General features: G+C 45.3%; 1 long non-coding RNA gene across 3 annotated transcripts; it reads left to right on the plus strand.

Annotated features, from left to right (window-relative positions):
* The first annotated feature begins 5,098 nt into the window (after nucleotides 1-5,098).
* Nucleotides 5,099-20,147, plus strand: LOC129653967 (uncharacterized). Of its 3 annotated transcripts, XR_008715327.1 has the most exons (4): nucleotides 5,099-5,430; nucleotides 15,733-16,052; nucleotides 19,347-19,405; nucleotides 19,735-20,147. It is a non-coding gene; the product is annotated as an uncharacterized LOC129653967 (long non-coding RNA). The 3 variants fall into 3 exon arrangements; XR_008715329.1 differs by lacking the exons at nucleotides 19,347-19,405; nucleotides 19,735-20,147 and adding an exon at nucleotides 16,337-16,355 and having other exon boundaries at nucleotides 5,111-5,430; XR_008715328.1 differs by lacking the exon at nucleotides 19,347-19,405 and having other exon boundaries at nucleotides 5,114-5,430; nucleotides 19,735-20,145.
* Nucleotides 20,148-21,069: the final 922 nt, after the last annotated feature.

Raw genomic sequence — 21,069 nt, forward strand, 5'->3', positions numbered from 1 at the left:
CCTGAGTACCACAGCTAGACAGTAGCCCCTACTCACTGCAACTAGAGAAAAGCCTGCAAAACAACGAAGACCCAGCACAGCCAAAAACAAATGAATAAATAAGATTATATATTAAAAACAATCCTAAACGAGGGCTATCCTTCTCCTAGTGGCCAAGGGAGGCTAAGCAATTACTCCAGAGAAATCACCATTGCTCAGACATTTCAGGAACTGGCCTTCAGGAACTATTTTTGAAATCACTCCACAAAACCATCTTCACTATATACTTTGTTTTTGACCCCAATTGCCTTACCCACTTTTATTTGTAAGTGACAGGGATTAACTCAATTTAAGTGAAAAAAGAAAATTTATTGGTTCCCATAACTGGAAAGGCTGGAGCAAATCAGCATCAGTTCTGACTGGATTTAGGGGTTTAAATGGTATCATCAAATCGCTGCCTCTTCCAGTTCTCTCTGTAAGTTCATCTAATTTTCTGTCATTGCAGTTGACTTCCTGTATGTGCCAAGCAGGATGGCTACCCCAAGACTACGTCATCCCAGTTTAGTAACCTCTAGGAAAGGATGGCCTGCTCCCCACTAATCCTCACTTCCCCGTTCCCACCATTGTTCTCATATCAATCCCAGGCAGGACTCTCTTTGTCCCAGACCGAGTCTGCATGTCCATGACTGTGGCTAGGAGGGAAAGATTTGTTACCAGAAAAACAAATTCAAAAAGCAAGCAAAGCACATGCTCTGGGAAGACAAAAATAGTAGTGGCCAGTGGCTGTCTCATCTGCTTTGGTCAGCATTCTTGACACTGATTAACCTTTAATTGTTCCCAAAACCAACCCTGGGAGCTTGTTAGAAATGCAGACTCTCAAGATCCATCCCCGCCCTACTGAATCAGAGCCTGCAGTTCAGCAAGTTCCTCTGTGAGTCTCATGTACATTGCGTTTGGAAACAGCTGGGCCAGAGGAGAAAGGCAGGGCAATGACTTTGAAGGAGCTTTCCAAAAAGGACTTCTGCTCACGGCAGCATGACTAGAACAGGCAACCAGCCTGCCTGGGTTAATACCACAAGGAAGGCAGCAGGCCTGGGCACCACACTGGTGTCCCAATTAGGGATGCAAGACTGTGGTTCAAGGTCAGAGGCAGATTGAGTGAAGGAGGTGATGCTCATTCTGCTCGCCTTTTGAACCAGGCACTCCCTGAGCTCCCAGAGTTCCTGGGTGGTCCACGTCTGCAGTGCCTTCAGCAGCTTCGACAGAGAAGAGAAGAAAGCTTCAAAGCAGGAATGTCCACTCCAGGGCTTTTATAATGCAGGCCAAAGCTGACATGACTTTGCTCTCTCTCTCTCTTTTTAAAACAGACCTTTACTGCAGTCATTCATTAGAATGATTCTGAAATTTGGATCCGATCTAGTTGCAAATAGAGCCACTTCATGCATAAAAGTTTATGCAAAACACAATCATACCTAGACAGACTTTGCCCTTTCCCCAGCACATTAGTCATAGGAATTGGATGTAGAAATTAAGTAAATTCTCAGTCAGCTCAATCAGTTCCCCTCTCACTCACTTTCAGTAGAGTGTTTCTCTAAGAAGGTTGCAGAAATGAAAGCCAGTGGAAGTGAGTTAGATAGAAAGTTTTAAAGGACTCAAGGTCTGGGCCAGAAACTGGAATTGCTTCCTGCTGCCTGTCTCGAGGCCATGAGGCCTTGGAAACACAACACTGGAATGCGACACAGGCTGTAATCCAAAGCGATGGGGAGCAGACTTCCCTGGGTCTCCAGGCTACTCTGTCCTTTCAGGGATGGTTCTCCCAAACAATGTCATTCCCCTGCATGCATCCCCTTAGGTGGCCACACAGTCCTGAGAACTCGAGAGATGCCTTTGCATGCAGAATCCTACCAAATCCTAGAGTGTGGGATAAGGACGTGGTTTCCAGAATCAGACTCACTGAATTTGAATCCTTTTTGCCACTTACAGATGCACGATATTGGGCAAATAACATGATTCAATCTCCTCAACTATAAGATAGGGTTAGCAATAGGATCACTGTGAGGATTAGATGAGAAAATGTGTAAGAAATGAGGCGTCAGAGCATGAGTCTTTTCCTGAGCACCTGGAACAGAGGAGGCATCGATACTGGATGTTAAAGCACTCAGCTCTCTGCCCAGAGCACAATAAGTGCTTAAATCACAGTAGCTGTTATTATTCCCTGACCTTTGTTCAGTTCTGGTTGATAGTTTCCCTCAAGATGCTGCGTGGTCAGCACCTGCATTCCATTCACATATGATGAATGTGAATTAACGTGACCTCGGTAATGAGAATTTCATGCCATTCTTCTCTTGAGATAATCGGACACACTCTGAGGCTTTAGTGAAACGTGGCGTCCTGGACAAATTTAGAATTCTCAATATGTAGTTACTGGTCTTGATCACATTAGGAAGAAGGTTCTGGCACCCACACTCATTCGCTCAGGTTCTTGTGGCTCCTCTTGTAAATAACCTCTTCCTGTGCACAAGCAAACAGCACTCGGGGGACTTGAGCTCATGACTCTCTTAGATCACTTTATTCCCTCTGGCTGTTTTTAGTACTGGGCCTGTGCTCACTCACATTAAGTATTTGGGTTTCTGGCCTGGGTTAATTTTTTTTTTTTTTATTCATTCTTCACAGTTGTTGAGCACCTCACCTGGAAGAGGCAGGGTGCCATGTATAGTTTAGGTCAGTCACTAATTTGTCTCTAACTCTTTGTGACCCCATGGACTGCAGCACGCCAGGCCTCCCTGTCCATCACCAACTCCCGGAGTCTACCCGAACTCACGTCCATTGAGTTGGTGATGCCATCCAGCCATCTCATCCTCTGTCGTCCCCTTCTCCTCCTGCCTTCAATCTTTCCCAGCATCAGGGTCTTTTCAAATGAGTCAGTTCTTTGCATCAGATGGCCAAAGTACTGGAGTTTCAGCTTCAGCATCAGTCCTTCCAATGAATATTCAGGACTGATTTCCTTTAGGATGGACTGCTTGGATTTCCTTGCAGTTCAAGAGTCTTCTCCAACATCACAGTTCAAACCATCAATTCTTTGGCACTCAGCTTTCTTTATAGTCCAACTCTCACATCCATACATGACCACTGGAAAAACCATAGCTTTGACTAGACAGACCTTTGTTGGCAAAGTAATGTCTCTGCTTTTTAGTATGCTCTCTAGGTTGGTCATAACTTTTCTTCCAAGGAGCAAGTGTCTTTTAATTTCATGGCTGCAGTCACCATCTGCAGTGATTTTGGAGCCCAGAAAAATAAAGTCTCTCACTGTTTCTACTTTCCCCATCTATTTCCCATGAAGTGATGGGACCAGATGCCATGATCTTAGTTTTCTAAATGTTGAGTTTTAAGCCAACTTTTTCACTCTTCTCTTTCACTTTCATCAAGAGGCTCTTTAGTTCTTCTTCACTTTCTGCCATAAGGGTGGTGTCGTCTGCATATCTGAGATTATTGATATTTCTCCAAGCAATCTTGACTCCAGCTTGTGTTTCATCCAGCCCAGGATTTCACATGATATACTCCACATATAAATTAAATAAGCAGGGTGACAATATACAGCCTTGACATGCTCCTTTCCCTATTTGGAACCAGTCTGTTGTTCCATGTCCAGTTGTAACTGTTGCTTCTTGATCTGCATACAGATTTCTCAGGAGACAGGTCAGACGGTCTGGTATTCGCATCTCTGGAAGAATTTTCCACAGTTTGTTGTGATCCACATAGTCAAAAGCTTTGGCATAGTCAATAAAGCAGAAATAGATGTTTTTCTGGAACTCTCCTGCTTTTTCTATGATCCAACGGATGTTGGCAATTTGATCTCTGGTTCCTCTGCCTTTTCTAAATCCAGCTTGAACATCTGGAAATGTGCTGTACACAGGAGGGAGTAAAAGTGCCAGCTTTAGGGAGCCACTTTCCTCTCCAGCCTCCATCTCCATCATTCCCTTGGCCGTACTTGGTAACAAGCATGTAGAATTCTGTCCATCTTCTGTTTACTCGGTACAGTCTCTTCCCCTCAAAGCATTCCCTGCCACTGGAAAGACTATTAGACTATCCTCAACTCTACTGCATCCTGAACTCATTTTCAAACTCACATCCTCAAGTCTGGTGGACACCCTCCATAGCTGTGTCTCCTTCTCAGGGTCTTTTATGTATCTCTTTTGTGAACTAGAACCAGTTTCATTCCACCTGAATTTTTGAAGGGCCATGTAAATGTGTGTTTGGGCTTGTTCATTTATTTTTTTTCTTTAGTGGCAGTTTTTCCTGAGAATACCTTGGCCTTTCTTTTTCACTGATGTGCCCAAGCAAACCTCTCCCTCTAGAGTATTCTGCTTATCTCACTTTCCTGACTGCATCTGTTTGTTAACGTGACTCATACTAAAAGATTCAGTTCCAGTATTTCTCAGAGAAGCCTTTGGAGCACAGCTTCATGTGCTCCCAAATCCTCTCTTCTCGAATTCCCTGGGGTCTGCATGACCTGAATGACCCCAGCTTCAGGACTCTGTGTGTTTGCGTTGGGGCTATCTGGGTGCTAGTTCTCTGTCCCCTTCCCCTTTGGGGAAGCTCCAAAAGGGCAGGGGGCATTCTGCATCTTTCTCACAGAGCCTCTAGCAAAGTTTTCATTAGCTGGCTGACTATCGGTGACTGCTTTACCTTCTGTGAAAAGGGAATCTTGTTGCCCAACCTCACAGAATAATTTATCAAGAACCTGGCTCAGGGTTCCCCACACTCAGCATTAGATGTTTTTACTTTCCTTTGTGCTTCTTAGGTATTCAACACATATCTCCTGAATGAATGAGTTAATAAGTGCATCAATCAGACGGTTTTCTATTCCAAAGTCCTCACAGCCCTGATTGATGCTGAGGACGTGCTTATTACCCAAAACACTGTAACTAGGGACTAGTTCTTCTATTTCTCCATCTCAGATATCGTTTAGGGCTTGGGGTAGGACAAAAGAGTAACTCAACATATGCCAACACTGGCTGTTATTCTTTTAAACTTTTTCAAACCTGAGGGTAGAAAAAGGTTGTTACATTGTTGTTTTAATCTGCATTTCTCTGATTACCAGTGATTTGAAATACTTGTGAAAAAGCAACAGAAATATGTGCTTTAAACCACTTGAAGGCTGCAGAGTACTTCTGTGAGACACAAGGCACAGGATTTAGAACAGCTGGGCAGGCAGGCTAATGCAATCAAATTCCCACCACTTCCTAGGTTGTGAGGTTACACAGAAGGTGGTAGACCAGTTGTGCAGCCAGTGAAGCTGGGTGTTTCAGCCAGGGCAGCTCCCTAGCAAGGCCCAGGATGGAGCATGTCGTCCTCTGACCTGTCTGTGTTGTGCTTTGTCGCTGTCAGAAGCCACGGCCTTCTATCAAGACCCCCCTCCTTGGAAATCTCTCTCTTGCTCCCTGGACACTGGTAAGTGAGGTCTTAGCTTACTGGGAGAACCCTTGGGCCTGTCCGTCCTTGGCCAGAGTCTGGGCTTCACTCTTCAGGATCCAGGGAATGAATGACCACCTTCCTTGAGTCCAAGGCCCTCCTTTTAGGTGCTCACTCCAATGTTCATACAGACTTCTTCCCCAGGCAGATGACAGTGAGAGCAAATACACTCTTCCATTGAAGGGACTTCACTAGCTACCTGAGGAGTCTGGCCTTAGCTTTGGGCTTCTCCTGGAAGAGCCTTCACCATCCAATGACTGGGCCATTCCGTCCTGGATAATCTGACCTGTGGGCTTTAGTAGGAGGTCAAAATGGGCTTCAGCAACTCCTCTCTGATCTTTTTTTGGGGGGGAGTCTTGCCTGCCCAAGGTGATGATCTGCTTCTTACATCCTCCCAGGGTCTGCTGCCAATCTCTTGTGAGCCAGTACTTGGAAAATGAACTTAAGAATATATCAGCCAATGATTTTCAGAGACCATATAATCTGAACCCATTTTGGGGAAAGTAAGGAAAGAATGCACCCACCCATGGCCAAATAATCAAATAAGTAATTTACCCTAATAATATAACTGCCTGGGTTGAAATTCTGGCTGTGCCACTTACTAGCTGAGCAGCCTTGGCCATGCTAACACCTCTAGGTGTCCCTTTCCTTCTCAGTAAAATGGGGTCAGAGTCACTAATTCAGCCTCTGCATAGGGTACTGTGAAGATTCAGTGATGTAATTCATATAAAGTGCTTTGAACGGTGCCTGGCACATGGACAGTGTCCTGAATGGTATTATAGTTACAGTCACCACTGACCTCCCTTCTGGCTGTAGTGTCCAGCTCCTTGGCAACACTGACTAAGAGCCTACGGTGAGGACCAGAAGCATGGGAGGCCAAGAGGGGCAGGGATTTGGGGCAAGTTCCATCTGGGAGTTTTGGGGATTTTTGTCATGAAAATGTTCAAACACACAAAACAGTGGAGAGAAACATAAAAATGGACACCTTACTGTTGCTGTTCGGTCGCTAAGATGTGTCTGACTCTTTGTGATCCCAAGAACTGCAGATCACAGTCCTTCACTATATCCTGGAGTCTTCTCAAATTCATGTCCTGAGTTGGTGATGCTGTCTAATCATCTCATCCCCTAGTGCTCACTTCTTTTGTCTTCAATTTTCCCCAGCATCAGGGTCTTTTCTAATGAGTTGACTCTTATCTGGATATGTAACTGGTTAACATTTTGCTATGTTTATTTTCTGTTAAAAAAAATTTTACTGAAGTATTTTAAAGTAACTTAGAAATATTATATTTCTTCCCCAAATGCTTTGCTTTTACTTCTGAAACATAAGCACATTTTTTTCCAGCAGCACCATATCATTGTCCCTCCTAATGAAGCAACAAGTTCCTAATCTAGCTTTCTTAGAGTATTTCAAATGACTCTTTTGACTTCAAGATAGACTGTGCTGGGGAGGAGACCACTCTGAAGACAAGATACAAGTGGCTCTAGGTAGGAAAGAATGTTCCAGATGTTAGGATGGGGAGGAGGATGTATTGTTGGCCACTGTCCCCCTTCCCCCCTGGAAAAACATAGCCTGGTCTGAGGTCCTTTGTGTGACTGTACTCATTCCGATCTGCTTCTTTCTAAAGGAGGAAAACATGTTTTTGAAGGCTGCTTGACAGACAGGAGAGATATTAATAAATGACATGCAAATTTCTTAATTTCACTTTGGCTGGATATGTGATTGCTACTTCTGAAATACAGGCTGGTGATGGGGCTTCTTTTTAAAAAAAAAAAAAAAGATTTCTTGAGCTCTGAGTGTATATTAGGTTGTCCAGCTGAGCTTGGCTGGGGGCTGGGGGCAGGGTCATTCTGACCTAAGAGGAGGTAAATAAGGACATATTCAAATGAAAACTGGCCCCTAAATAAGAAGTTGAGAGTTTAATTTTGAGGCTGTTTCTGGGGTGGAGATACCACAAAGGTTTGACTGAGAAGCTGAAAAGTTCTTTTTATAGCTCTGTTGCTTGCACATGAGAGAGCAACTTCATCAATTGGCCTTTTCACACTTAGCGTTTGTGCTGTTGCTGTTCCCCTATTTCTCCTTCAATTCCACTTTGCTGGGTGGGGCACACTCTTACTGCTCTGGCTTGGGTGCTCCGGGCTTCCCAGTTCAAATAATTCTTCCCCTTTTTCCTAAGAGCTGGGGTGAGGGTTTTCCCCAGCAGTGTATGAAATCCACAGGGTCCCCTCTGGCCGGAGTGTTGGCTGGTGGTGTTGCAGGGTGGGGCTCGAAGGTGCGCAATAGGGAAGACATGGGCTCTAGAGCGAGAGTACCTGGGCTCAAAGCTTGCTTTCACCACGTGTTGCTGGTTCCCCTGCTCTAGGGCAGCGAGGAGACAGTCTTTCAAATATGTTGTTCTCTTAAATTTACGCCTTTGTGAAGGTATTTACATTTGTCCTGGCAAAGGGTGGTCTCTCCAAAGAAGGAGTGAATCACATTCTTATGAAATGAAGAAACATCACAAGTACTAGATGAGGACGGCAATGTGTTTCCTGCTAGGTGTTCTTAACTGCCTGACTTCTTTAGTTTTAGTAGAAGGAACTCAGTTTTCACGGCCCCTTCTTTTAATAGACATGTTTTTTCTTGCCTGTGGAGTTTGTGTTCTTAGAATAAAACTCCATGGAATCCCAGGTTTGAGAGAGAAAAATGACTGGTTATACAGAGGAGCTTTTTTTTTTTTAATATATGATCTGAAGGTCATAACCAAGCATAAGCCAAATACGATTTGATTGTGTAAAGGTGTTATTTAGCAAGCAACCCAGCACGTATAAATCTTGCTATTTAGATTTATAAGTAATACTGTACAGTAAGCCATATATTCAAAATAATATCACTAGCTATTAGCAAGTTATGAACTGTGAATAATTTATAAAATAGTGTTTGTAGATGCCAACAGGACTTTGAAAGATGTGAATATTTAATTTTAAACCTAACCTATTGACATTGTTCAGAAATTTTCCGAGTCAATTGGTCCTGGGCGGGAACCTCCTTAAGGAAGAGCATGTCATTGCATGACAAGCAATACCAGGGCACAATTCTAGAAAGTGCTGAGAGGTATAGTCAACTGTTCAAATTATTGGAAAAAGAGAATTTAAGTAGCCTTGTCTAATAGTCAACATGAAGAAAAGGAAGAGTGAGTGAGAGAGAAAGGAATCACTTTCTTAGCCACAAAGGAAAATTGTGTATTCAAACATGAGCCATATGAATGAACTGCCTAACTGGTAACTTCTGGTGATGATTTTGCTATGCACCATTAGAATGCTAGAAGAAGATACGTGTAATCTCATTCTTTCCCCTCGTTTAAGGCCACAGGCATCATAGTCCTTGGGATGCTTGCTTTCGGTCTGGTGCCATTCACTGTAGCCACAGACTGGCTGTGAATCTGGTAGACAACTGTTGAAATTTTTGGTAGGCTGGATCCTGACTCATATAGCGGTTGCAAAATTCCTCGCGAGGTCCCAGTCACTGTGGCAGATACTTCTCATTGTTCGCCTACCATGTAGGACTTCCTCGGACTTCCTGTCTTAGAGAGCCCCAGTTTCACTTTTGGGTAGCAGCATGGCTGACCAACAACACTGTCATTCTGCATGTAGCTGGTGGAGTCCACTTAGCATAGTCAGGCCAGTGAGAAGTGGGAAGAAGTCCTCGGGAGAATGTCCTTTATAAATAAAAAGGCTGAGGTTTACGAGGAGAAAGCCTCTTTTACTCTTTATTCCCACCTCACTTCCAGGAGGTAGATGTCAAAGGCCCAGGTGTCAGTCAGCAGATGAGTATGGAAGCCTGGCCAGGTTAAGAATGGAGTGAGAAGCAGAAAGATGGGAGAGATCTGGTCCCTGGGCGCATCATCAAGACACCATACCTGCCCTGGACTGCCACCTCCAGACCTTGTCCTAAGAGAGAAATAAAAGCCTATTTCTTTAAGCCACTATAGCAATGTTTTCTGATACTTGTAGCCAACTTCACTCGTAAAGCATACTGATCTGAACAAAAGTTCTTCCAAAAAATCTGACCTGCCTGACATCATTTAGCAATTTAGTAGCTGGTGTTTTGTTTTGTTTTAGCAAACAGCACATTTTCAGCCCTAAAAATCTAATATGAAGGAAAAGTTTATATTTTTTTTCCTTTTCAGACTAGTTGATTCCAGGTATCAATAGTATTTCAAGTGTGTGAGGAGCAGCAGTTTTGTGCTTCTGACACTGTGTGACTTCATTGTTCTGTTATCACCATTTTGATGGAAAAAAAAAAAAAAAGCTGATTGAGACATTTCTGTTCAGTTTCTTTACTCTCTCCATTGCTGGCAAAACCCTTTTGTCAGGGACACTCTGAATAAGTCTTAGTACTTTAATTTATGGGCATCCCTAGTGGCTCAGTGGTAAAGAATCCTCCTGTCAATGCAGGAGACACGGGCTCGATTCCTGGGTTGGGAAGATCCCCCGGAGGAGCAAATGGCAATCCATTCCAGTATTCTTGCCTGGAGAATCTCATGGACAGAGGAGCCTGGTGGACTACCATCCAGGGAGTTTCAAAAGACCGACTAAACAACAACAACAGACTTTAATTTTTACAGCACGACCTTGGCCACAGGTTAGATAGGAGAGGTTAAAGAACAGACCAGATGTCGTCATGTATGTTTCAGTGGCTGTCACAGCTGCTTTACCTTTCACAGGGGAAGTGTGCTTGTCCTAAGACGCTCCTAAGACAACATCCTAAGGTTCAGTTCATTGGCATAAGATTTGTCCAAAATCCATGATAACCGGCATGATCTGTTCTCCAGTGTAAATGGCCAGAACTGGTCTTTTTCAGCCTAAACGATTAAAGCTTGCTGTCCGATACAAGATGAGAACCAGAAAGTGTACCAGAATGTTTCTACGGACTTGCATAAACTCTTCATCTTTATTGACCACGAGAATAGCCTCAAAACAAGATGAGTGTCACCAGAAGACAGACTGCAAGTGACTTTTCCTCAAGTGCTTTGGGAAGCCTGCACTGTGGCGCTAAGGGTTGACTGTAAGTTTGAGGAAAGCTGAAGTGCTGTGTCTGCCAGTGGTGTCAGCTGCTAGTCAAGGTGGCTCATCTCGGTCATAAGGGCTTAAGGGCTGTGGTCAAACAGGTTTTGCAGGTCTACAAAAAGCCTGAAAATAGAATAAAAGCCAACAAGTGTAAATCCCAGTCTGAGGGGTCAAAGGCATGTCCAGGATATCCATAGGATCTCACCGAGGATTGGGGAGGAATTACTGATGTAGCTGAAGTTTTTGGAGCCTGCAAGTCGTTTCATAAGCAATTCTAGTGTAAGGATTCTGATACATTTCAGGTAAGCCCATTTTAAGCTCACCTGACCAGCACTTCAGACTTAAAGAACCCTGTATTACTCAACCAGGGAACCCTCCCTAGGGGAAGGAGACTAGCAGAGAATCTAAAGTCTGTGGAGCCTGGATCTGGATCCACTGCCACCTCCTTGCTCTCTGGGAGGCCCTCATCCTGGAAATCCTGACAGTCACCCTTGGCACAGGAAGTGCTTAGCTGCTCAGTTGTGTCTGACTCTTTGCGACCCCATGGACTATAGCCCACCAGGCTCCTCTGTTCATGGGATTCTCCAGGCAAGAATACTGGAGTCGGTTGCCATTTCCTACTCCAGAGGCTCTTCCCCACCCAGGGGTTGAACTTGGGTCTCTTGCACTGGCAGGTGGATTCTTTACCAGTGTACCACTTGCGAAGCTTGGGCACATGGAGAGTCACAGGATAAACCTGGAGCATTTTCTTGGACCATTAATTTTGCTTCATGATAGACCACCAAGGACATTTTTATACTTCAACAATATATTGTGAAGTATAACCCAAAGTTTGCATGAATTTTAGGGAGAAACACAGGCTTTTACAAAGTCCGCATTGTTGGTGGGTTATGTCAGGCGTTCAGCTTCACTGTCCTCCGATCGTGCAGAAATGCTCTGGTGGAAAAGTTTCGAGAGCAGTAAATAGATGACCGTGTTTTGTGGGGCACGGAGCTCTGTGTGGTCTTTGGGTTGGTCTCTCCTCAAGGAGAGAGCTGTGTGTTGTTGGTCTTTCTCTCCCTGGCCTCTTCCCAGATAACACAGAGGAGAACAAGGATGAAAGGAAAAAAATCACTCAAGGTCTTGCCCTCCAAAGACAACCAGGGGTGACATTTGGGTGGCCATCTTTTGGAATGCCCCTTGATGATGTAGTGGGTTCCATTTTACACAAAGGGGATTGCATCTGTGGGCTTCTCCAGTGGGCAGGACACTTTTTAAGTTTTCAGATTGGTTTGAGTTAGGTTGACTCGAACAAATGGCCATTTCCAGACACCCTGTCACAGTGAACAAGGTCACGCACCAACGCGAACAGAGAGAGGCTTTCACATTTATCAAGATGTAACAAATATCATTCTTGCTTTTCTTAAAAAAAAAAAAAAAAAGGGTGGGGGGACTTGCAGCTGCTCAATTCATGATTGCGGGATGAGTTTCTAAGGCTGAAAGTTGAAGTGCCATGGTCCCCCAGGGCAGGATCGTGCATGAGTGAAGGGCTCTTTCTAGTTGTGTGTCCAGACGACTGAAGCATCGTTTTCCACCCTCTTGCTGGGTTTCCATCCCCCACCATCTCCCCAGGGTTTCCATCCCCCACCATCTCCCCAGCCGTGCGATGAGCCCCACAGGCAGAGCCTGGAGAGCTGAGCCCACCTGCCCGCACTGACAGCTCCTGATCTGACACCGGCCTGCTGGGATGGACGCGTGCCAAGAGCGGCCAAGCACACGAGACCCAAGTGAGGGGAGTGGAGCGGGAGGCAGAGAGACCCTCCGTGGGGGTCCTGGATACAGCTGCGGCCCACATGGCATGGGCAGCTCTGCCGGGAAACCCCGCCTTGAACACAACTGGCCAGCCCCAGGGTGTGGGCCGCCTTCAGCAAGAGCTTTGTTCTGAGAGTGACTTTACAAGGTGGTTCTATAATCAGTGGCAGGACTTCAGATGGGGAAGCAGGCTCAAGCCTCTCTTCTCTGTGTTCTGTGTACACTGCTGGGGGCGGGAGGCCGACTCTGCACAGTCTGTGCCCTGACTTTCAGTGCCGCGAGAGCATTCTCCCTCCCCCCTCTTCCCACCCTCTTTAAAAATATCCACGTCTCTCCTCTCCTCTTCCTCTCTCTCACACCATGATGCTTATCCTACCCTGAGATCCACTTTCCTGGTAGCTCAGACGGTAAAGCGTCTGCCTACAATGCAGGAGACCCGGGTTCGATCCCTGGGTCGGGAAGATCCCCTGGAGAAGGCAATGGCACCCCACTCCAGTACTCTTGCCTGGAAAATCCCATGGACTGAGGAGCCTACACAGTCTAATACGACTGAGCAACTTCACTTCACTTCACCCTGAGATCCATGAGTGGGAATTTTAAGTACCAGCTTTCCTTTGAGCTAATGCATGTAATAAGAACCATCTCCTTAAGGATAACACAGAAAAGTGGGTCCTGATGGAAAAAGGAAAAACTCTAACTCTAAAGGCCTGGAAATTACAAAGTATCCATCACGACTAAGACCTTGGCTGTGGCGTTAGTGGTAAAAGATCCTGCCTGCCAATGCAGGAGACGTAAGAGACGTGGGTTTGATCCCTGGGTGGAGATGATCCCCTGGAGGAGGGCACAGCAACCCACTTCAGTACTCTTGCCTGGAGAATCCCATGGACAGAGAAACCTGGTGGGCTACAGTCCATAAGGTCACAAAGAATCAGACATGACTGAAGCGACTTAGCACGCACGGATAGTGCCTTGGTGGTGGCTCAGTTGCTAAGTTGTGTTTGACTCGCTGCAACCCCGTGGATGGTAGCCCACCAGGCTCCTCTGTCCATGGGATTCTCCAGGCAAGAATACTGGAGTGGGTTGCTGTGCCCTCCTCCAGGGGCTCTTCCCGACCTAAGGATAGAACCTGTGTCTCCTGAATCTCATGCATTGCAGGCAGATTCTTTAGCACTAAACCATCAGGGAATCACAAATATTAGCTTTACTTCATTTTATTAATACTTTTATTATTACCATATTTAAATTAATTTAGTACTGAAGATAAAACATGACAAGACTATGGGTTTTGACCTACATAAGGGAAAGATGCGGCTTGTTATCCTTTGCACATGCCCAGGGTGTACCTTGGATGCAGAGAGAGGAGGGGAATGCCCTCAACTCTGGCAAAGTAGGGACAAGTCCTCTGTGACCCGAAGGGACTCCCTGCTTTGCTGGAAGCTCCTATTGCTGTCCTGTGACAAGTTCTGTTGTCCAAGACCATTGACTGACTATTATTTATGAGCTTTTCAGGGAACGACATTAGATCCATAGGACGTTAATTGTTATTATATGAAGGAAGGAACCTATGAAGTGTTCACAGTCCTTTTCAGTGGCATACTTTTTCATTTCTTTTTCTTAAAAACTCTGCCTCTTTTTGTTTATTTGGTATCTTCTTTTCTCTTTTCTGTTTCTGAAAAGAACAAACGTGCAGCCTCCACCGTGTTAGCTCATGGAACTCTGCCTAAGCTCTTCCAAGCTTCTCCACTCCGTTCAGATGTAACCCCAGTCCTGACAGTGGCCCCCGGAGCTGCAGAGCCTCACCAAGCTTCTCCACTCCACTCAAATGTAACCCCAGTCCTGACAGCAGCCCCCGGAGCTGCAGAGCCTTGCCTCTCCTTCGTCACTCACCTCTATTCCTCCTGCTCCTCGTGGTTGCTGGGTCCCAGCTGCACTGACTTGCTTCTGGTACATGGAATATGCCACGCCAGCTCTACCACAGGGCCTTTGCACATCCTGTGCCCCTGCCTGGAATGCCCTTCCTTCGGGTGTCCTCATGGCTCTCACCTCACTTCCCTCGGGCCGCTCATCTTACCAGAGAGGACTTTCCTGAGAACCCCATCTGAAACACCGCCCCTCTGCCCCCTTCACCCTGCTTTGTCTTTCAGCATGGCACTTACTACAGCCTGAAATGCGCAGTTTGACTGTCTGACTTCTCCCACTGGAATATAAGCTCCCCAAGGGCAGAGAGTTTTATTTTGTTCACTGCTGGGGACCCAGAATCTAGCTCTATCCTGACACACAGTGGGCACTCAGTAAATACTGAATGAATGAATATTGAGTGAGCCAGGACTGCATGATGCTTCAACTTTGCACATGAGCATGGCGGGAAGAGCCACTTTTGCAAACCGACTTCATTATGAGAGCTTCAGGTGCCCCAAAGCCAGGGTCAATTTGCTCCATGAACCAAATGACTCAGATGGATGGGATCCTCCTTCCACTGTGGTCTCCATGACTATTTTGAGTAACGGGCCTGTGGCAAAGTATAGCAAACAGATGAAGGGATGGCTTCCAGATAGAAGGTCTTACATATAGCACAAGCTCAATACAGGTTCCCCCCACTCCCACCCCTTCCTGAAACTACAGCGTTCCTGTGAAAACTTTCAAAAGCCAGAATGGCTTGTAAATTGAAGAAGCATTTATTGTAAGACACATCTTGCCAATGGATGCACAAAATAAATCAAGATAAAGTACAGACATTCACAGACCCAGTTCAAAGCTCCGTTGAGCTGCTGAGCATGGTTCCCGGGGAAGGAGCTTGGGAGCCACTCTTGCAGCTCCAGATGTACCCTGACTCTCCAATGGCTCTCTGCAAAATGTATGCTGAGTACTATTCTCATAAAAATCAAGAGTCCTCTTCAGATTTCTTTCAGTTGGGAAAAACAGATAATAATGTTGGTCTTTCATAAAAGCGAATTTTTGCACAGTGGGGGATACCCATATGCGTTTGAATGAAAAGTGCTAAAGAAAAAAGGGAGGAAATGACTATGTAAAAATAGACCTTATGAGATATGTGTCAGTTTTCTTTGCAAGAAGGTTGAGAAGGGTGACTTGTTAGAATCCCGAGAGAGGCTTGGATGGCATCTTATTCTATGTCTCTTCTCCCCAGTATGTTTATGATATTAGGAAGTCAGAGAGCTTTACTCTGTTAATCGTGGTATGTCCTGGAAAATAGGAGAATGTTCAATGCCCTTCTCACGGCTTAATCATAAATTTTCACTAAGATGAAAAGGTGAATTTTATTTTTTACAGAGATGGATTTTTTATAGTGCTTTTGTTTTTTAAGTAAATGCTCTGTGTAAGAAAAACAAATAATACACAAGTAAACAAGGAAGAAAGAAAAATGGCCACTCAAGGTCTCATCCCCTGATGAACACCACAGGTAACATTTTCGTGATTGTGTTTCAGGATACCACTTGATGCATGGGGGCCTTCCTGGTGGCCCAGATGATTAAGAATCTGCCTGTAATGTAAGAGACCCGGGTTTCATCTCCTGGAGAAGGGAATGGTTACCCACTCCAATATTCTTGTCTGGAGAATTCCACGGACAGAGGAGGATGGCAGGCCACAGTCCATGGGGTCACAAAGAGTCAGACACAACTGAGCGACTTTCACTTCACACTTGATTCATGGATTTCCTTCTACATAAATGGGCTCATATTATACATTTTATAGAAGCTACTTTCTTCACCCAATACTGTATTTTGAGGACACTTTTTTATATCAAGGTATGTAAATGTTTAACACCACTTTTAATAGCCTTAAAAGAAATAATAACAGTCGATTTAATAGCCTTTAAAGGAATAATGTTCCTTTAATTTGTTTGTATAAATTATATAGATTTATAATAAAATATATATAAATTTATATACATTATATAATTTATTTATAAAGGAATTATTTAAAGGAATAATGCCAAAGAATTAAATTAATTGTGCGGTAGTTAAAACTACCGCACAATTGCACTCATCTCACATGCTAGCGAAGTAATGCTCAAAATTCTCCAAGCCAGGCTTCAACAGTACATGAACCATGAATTTCCAGATGTTCAAGCTGAATTTAGAAAAGGCAGAGGAACCAGAGATCAAATTGCCAACATCCGTTGGATCATAGAAAAAGCAAGAGAGTTCCAGAAAAACATCTACTTCTGCTTTATTGAGTACGCCAAAGCCTTTGACTGTGTGGATCACAACAAAATGTGGAAAATTCTTCAAGAGATGGAAATACCAGACAATCTGACCTGCCTCCTGAGAAATCTGTATGCAGATCAAGAAGCAACAGTTAGAACTGGACATGGAACAACAGACTGGTTCCAAATAGGGAAAGGAGTATGTCAAGGCTGTATATTGTCACCCTGCTTATTTAACTTATATGCAGAGTACATCAGGCAAAACGCCAGGCTGGATGAAGCACAAGGTGGACTCAAGAGTGCCAGGAGAAATATCAATAATCTCAGATATGCAGATGACACCACCCTTATGGCAGAAAGCAAAGAAGAACTAAAAAGCCTCTTGATGAAAGTGAAAGAGGAGAGTGAAAAAGTTGGCTTAAAACTCAACATTCTAAAACTAAGATTATGGAATCTGGTCCCATCACTTCATGGCAAATAGATGGGGAAACAATGGAAACAGTGGCTGACTTTATCTTTTTGGGCTCCAAAATCACTGCAGATGGTGAGTACAGCCATGAAATTAAAAGATGCTTGCTCCTTGGAAGAAAAGTTATGACCAACCTAGACAGCATATTAAAAAGCAGAAACATTACTATGCCAACAAAGTCCATCTAGTCAAAGCTATGGTTTTTCCAGTAGTCATGAATGGATGTGAGAGTTGGACTATAAAGAAAGCTGAGTCCCGAAGAATTGATGCTTTTGAACTGTGGTGTTGGAGAAGACTCTTGAGAGTCCCTTGGACTGCAAGGAGATCCAATCAGTCCATCCTAAAGGAGATCAGTCCTGGGTGTGCATTGGAAGGACTGATGCTGAAGCTGAAACTCCAGTACTTTGGCCACCTCATGCGAAGAGTTGACTCATTGGAAAAGACTCTGATGCTGGGAGGGATTGCGGGCAGGAGGAGAAGGGGACGACAGAGGATGAGATGGCTGGATGGCATCACCGACGCGATGCACATGAGTTTGAGCAGGCTCCGGGAGTTGGTGATGGACAGGGAAGCCTAGCGTGCTGTCGGATGCCAGGACACATTTGAGTGACAGAACTGAACTGAAAAGCACAATGGTATTCAATTGCACGTAGCCAGCTCTCCATTGTTATGTATTTAAGTTGTTTCTGACTCTTTGTTATTAGATGAGATTGTGTATATATAAACTACTTTGTGGGCACATTCTAGGCAGCTCTTGTCCCAGTGAACTATAAGTCATCCATGGCATTTTCACTCAGGAAATCTGTTATCACCCTGGGTCAGTGGTCCCCCTCCCTATGCCCAGCCCCCAAATACTGTTTTAAAAGCTCCCCAAGCCCAATTCTTAACATCAACCAAATAGTCTCTATTTAGTCCATCTACCGTAAACTCCGGGAGTTGGTGATGGCCAGGGAGGCCTGGAGTGCTGCGATTCATGGGGTCGCAAAGAGTTGTACACGACTGAGTGACTGAACTGAACTGAACTGAACCATATTTCGAGGAGGGCTTTTGTACTTATTTTGATTTCCTAAAAAAATTCAGAATACTTTACTATTGTTTCTGGCCTCCGTTGTTTGTGCCTGTCTCTTACTCCATCCCCTCACGGTCTGCTAACCACAGTTCCCGGAGAGTTACACCTCTTCTGCTGGGAACAGTCCTGATGGACCTGGGGGTGGTGCAGGCGGGCCAGTCACTAAAGCCCAGTGTGTGAAGCAGTTAGCCTCTTCTTTCATTCTTCCCTCTGCGCTTCCACCCTCCACAGCCTCCAGGTATAGGTCTGGAAGCTACTGAGGTTGGCACAAGAGCCCCCGCACAGGACTGATCTATCTTCAGTGGGGATACGAAGGTACTTCCTAGGGAGAAGTGGGTGTTATCACGATGGCCTTCACTATCTGCTTTGTTTCAGAATGTGGAGAAGAGCAAAGCCTGGAAATAATAGATCTCAGTGTTAGGTGGACTTTTTAAAAAAAGTCCTCTCATAATGTTCTGTCATCGCACTTGTTATGGTGACTTTTCTTTGCAAAACCCTGCTGCTCTGGATCCAAGCATGCCCCACTATTATTAACCTCTTGGACAGCTGAGGGTCAGAAGCACTCGAGCTGCATGACCCGCCCAGGATCATGTGGCAGTGCCCCAGAGGCCCAGGACTCCAGCTTCTGCTGGTTGACCTGCCCTGGGCTCAGGCAGAACAGCCAGTGGGCACAGGGGTCAGCTCATGTTACTGGACCAGGCCGCACACCACGGGGTGGGGTGCTCTTCTTGTTCTTGGCTCAGTGTCAAACAGCCATGGCTGGAGGAGGCGAGGAACCCTGGTGGTCTCATTTTAGAGGGTCTCTGGAGATGGGTGGTGACATCTTTCTTAGGCCTGTCATCGGCATGGGTGGATTGGGAGGTCCCAGGCTGGGTAACTCAATAGTTGACTATGGCCCTCCGCTGACAACACCACATACTGAAGGGTAACAGCTGTTTAGCCCTAGTTATAAAGTTATAGGGAAAGAGGAGGCCGGGCAGCCGAAGGGAAACGAGCCCTACTGAAAATCTGCTCTGAGCCAGGCATCATGCTGGTGCCCTCACATGTACTATCTCCACTTCCCTCCGAGAACCCAGTCAACAACTCTGACTCTTCTTCCTCTTTGGGGTTAAAAGAACAGGATGATCAGAGCTGCTAAGTGGAAAGAAGCTATTACATGATGGAGGTATGATTTTAATGCATTTATGTCTTAAGTCCAAAGTTCAGCTCTTTGCCTGTTACCACATTGCCCATCAACAACACCCCAGGATGGCCTGAAATCTGCAGTAAATCTCTTTGGAGTGAGACATCTTCCTGTGATGGACTGCTGCTCACCCTCACGTGGACTCATCAACCCCATTTGCTTCCTTTCCCAGCTGCCATGTTATCCGAGGAGAGCAAAGTCAAAAGTTGGTGCTTTGCTCTGAAACCCTCGGTGAGTTTCTCTCCAGACTGCAGTTGGCTCAGGGGCACCATTTTGGCTGCAATCCCACAGAGTTTCATTTTCACTTTTTTATTGAAAAATTGAAATCTGGGGAATTAGAGTCTTTCCATATTGATTTTTCAGGGCCAAGTGAAAATTACATTCTGTACAGAACCAAGAAAGTGCCACCTTGAGTGGTGACAAGGCTGATGTTGGATTGGCGTGCAGCATGGGGCACACACATGCAGTCTCCGTGGAATCTTTCAACATGGCCGAGCAACAACTAATTTTTGATCCACAGAAAATGATTTCTGGAATTAAAACATTTTTTTTTTTTTCAGTTGGAAAGAAAGTTGAAGAAAGAGATCAAAGTGAGAAGAACTTTGGAAACTGAGTTTCCAGTTTCTCCTTTCAGTGCATTGGGAGTAGGTCAGACCCACGCTTGACTTCCGACCTCCTCCAAGCCTGGTACTTGAGGATGGGGAAAGCAGTTGCCCAGAGTCCGGCTTTATTCATTCACTTTGAGGCCCAGACAGCTATAAGCCCAGATCTTGCTCTACCGCTTACTACCCAGATGCCTCTTTGAAAAGTACTTTACTGAGCCTCAGTTTTTTTCATCTGTGGATTGGGGATAGATTAGAAACTACAGTATAAGGTTGCAGTGAGGACTGATTTAGGAAATATTAGTTGACTGACAATGAATAAACAAGATGATCCGAATAAAGTATTTGGGTTTGATAAAGGTGTCCGCTGCATGCAATCAGTATGTCCCATGAAAGCCGGGCCAGCCCCAGAAGGAGTGTGAAGCATCATGGAGCTCATAGCGTTCGGGGCAGGTGGACCAACTGAAGGCATGAGCTGCCATTTTGGATTTTGCTTCCTCTTTATGTTCCATCAGGTAAATTTGGCAGCATTGGTTGTGAGTGAAAACTGCTACCCACCTGCCCCAGGCCATCTCTACCAGTGACAGGCACTCTGTGAGTTATTAATAATATTCAGAAGCACTCCATTCTTCTCTTCTCTGGTTCCTCCCTCCACCCTCTTTAGCACTTGTGAAATGTCCTATCTTTCCTCTTTTTCATATACAGGCTGGTTGTGAACATCAACCAAAGCCCTGGAAGTGACTGGCGAGAAGTGAGCAGGTCTCTGTGAAGCAGAGGAGCTGGACTTTGGAGTGCTCGGTGTCTGCAGCCTCAGGGATGAGGGTGAGGTGACCACCCTAGGTGGGTGCTGAGCCAAACTGCAGCTGCCTCTGGGGTCTCCCAGGACCAGCTTTAAGGGTAACCCATCAGCCTGCCATCCACAGTTTCAGCCAGATGTGCAGCCCGTGGAACAAGAAATCAAACAACTGCTTTGAAGATGAAAAGCCGTGGGAGAGCATGGAGCCCCTTTATTACCATCCAGATCGCACAAGTTCCACATGGTCCCTGCTCTGCTTGGGCTGGTGAAGGGCAAAGCCAGCCGGAAATGCCTAGTGCAAAGAAGAGGAGCAAGTAAAATTCTGGAGGTGGGAGAAGGGAAGGGGTGGGTGACTGTGCTTTGAAATTCTGCCCTGGAAAGGCCTCTTCAGTGGATCCCCTTCCAACCTGCCCAGTACAACAACTGGACCTGGCATGTGACAGGCGCTGTAGACAGATCGCATTTCACACATGCAGCTGTAATATCTGGCCACAGGT

The sequence above is a fragment of the Bubalus kerabau genome, chromosome 5 (genome assembly GCF_029407905.1).
Source record: "Bubalus kerabau isolate K-KA32 ecotype Philippines breed swamp buffalo chromosome 5, PCC_UOA_SB_1v2, whole genome shotgun sequence".
NCBI lineage: Eukaryota > Metazoa > Chordata > Mammalia > Artiodactyla > Bovidae > Bubalus > Bubalus kerabau.